The sequence below is a fragment of the Chiloscyllium plagiosum genome, chromosome 33 (genome assembly GCF_004010195.1).
Source record: "Chiloscyllium plagiosum isolate BGI_BamShark_2017 chromosome 33, ASM401019v2, whole genome shotgun sequence".
NCBI lineage: Eukaryota > Metazoa > Chordata > Chondrichthyes > Orectolobiformes > Hemiscylliidae > Chiloscyllium > Chiloscyllium plagiosum.
The window spans coordinates 19,537,144-19,539,193 of NC_057742.1; positions in this window are offsets into that span (position 1 = coordinate 19,537,144).

Below are 2,050 nucleotides of genomic sequence, written 5' to 3' on the forward strand. Positions count from 1 at the left end.
TGCTTCTGAGTGGAATGCTCTTTGGAGAGCTAGTGCAGAGTTGGTGGGCCACAGTCTCTTTCAGTATTGTAGAGATTCTTTGATTCTGTAAGTTACGTGGATAAATGGGAACTTGAAGATGTGGTGTACTTGGATTTCCAAAAAGCATTTGATAAGGTGCCTCATCAAAGGTTATGATGCAAAATAAGAGCTTATAGTCGAGAGGGCAACAAATAATCATGGATAAATGGTTGGTTGGTCAACAGAGAATAGGAATAAATGGGTAATTTTCAGCATTGCAACGTGTGCCACAAAGATCAATGTTTGGGCCTCAACTATTTGCAATCCATGCACATGACTTAGTTGAAGAGATTACATCTATGATTTAAATTTTGTGATGACTCAAAGATAGGAAGGAAAGTAAATTGTGAGAACATCAGGAGTTTACAAAAAGGATTTGGATTGTTAAGCGAGTAGGCAAAAAACTGACAAATGGAGTATAATATGATAAAATATGAAATCATCCACTTTAGCGGGAAGAATAGTGAAAGAATATATTATTTAAATGGAGAAAGATTTTTAAATTCAAAAGTGCAGGAATTTCTGAGTTCTGGGTACATGAGCCAGGAACAAAAGGTGAGCATGCAGGTACAACAAGTGGCCAGGAAGACAAATAACATCAGGTTCATTGTCAGGAAAATGGAATATAAAGTAATGTGTTTTTCTCCAAATTTCATAGGGCATTGTTGAGACCAGATCTGGAGTATTCTGTACAGTTTTGGTCTCCTTAATTGACAAAAGATATAATATAGAATTAAAAATAGTTCACAAAATGTTCACTGGACCATCTCTTGGGATGACGTGGTTATCTGTTTTATTTCAGATTTCCTAAATTTGCAATATTTTTTCATTTTTGCACCTGCTCCTAGATTGAAGTCAAACTAAATGCATATCATTGAAATAAAACAAAATATATCAGAAAAGCATAAAAATTTAGTCAGCATCGGAGGAGAAAAGAAAGTTATAACGTTATGATATTGTCTCACAATACTCGCCCAAAACATTGGACCAGTGCTCTTGAAAATGGAAGTGCACCCTTGTAAGAAGAGATATTGAGTATGTAAGTTGGCTCGCTGAGCTTGAAGGTTTGGTTTTAGACATTTCGTCATCATACTAAGTAACATCATCAGTGAGAGTCTCTGGTGAAGCCCTGGTGGTATGTCCTACCTCTCTATTTATAGATTTTGGTTTCTTAAGGTGGGTGATGTCATTTACGGTTTTTTTTTCAAGTAAAGGTAGATGGGAACTATGTCGATGTGTTTATTTGTGGAGTTCTGGTTAGAATGTCATGCCTCTAAGAATTCTCGTGAGTGTTTGTTTCATCTGTCCTAAGATGTTGTGCTGGCCTAGTCAAAGTAGTGTCCTTCTTTTGTCTGTATGTATGGAAACTAGTGATAGTGGGTCATGCCTTTTGGTGGCTAGTTGGTGCTCATGTATCCTGGTGGCAAGTTTCCTGCTTGTTTGTCTGATGTAGTATTTTTTACAGTTCTTGCAAGGTATCTTGTAAATGATGTTAGTTTTGCTGGTAGTACCAATGGATCCTTTAGTTTCATTAGTCGCTGGTTAAGTGTGTGGGTAGATTTGTGGGATACTATGATGCCAAGGAAAAAGTATATAAGTACACAATGTTAGGTGGCAAGCCAGATGATTGGTCAGAACGTAAAGCCTAAATGAATGACTAAAAGTTTAATCACAAGGGAAAAATTAAGACAATGAGAAGGAGCTAACTAGGATTGCAAAAACATATAGAAACAGTTTCTACAAGCATTTAAAAAGAGAGTAGGTAAAATGAATGTTGGTCGTCTAGATTACTTACAGTGTGGAAACAGGCCCTTCGGCCCAACAAGTCCACACTGCCCCGCCGAAGCGCAACCCACCCATACCCCTACATTTACCCCTTACCTAACACTACAGGCCAATTCACCTGACTTGCACATCTTTGGACTGTGGGAGGAAACCGGAGCACCCGGAGGAAACCCACGCAGACACGGGGAGAACGTGCAAACTCCAC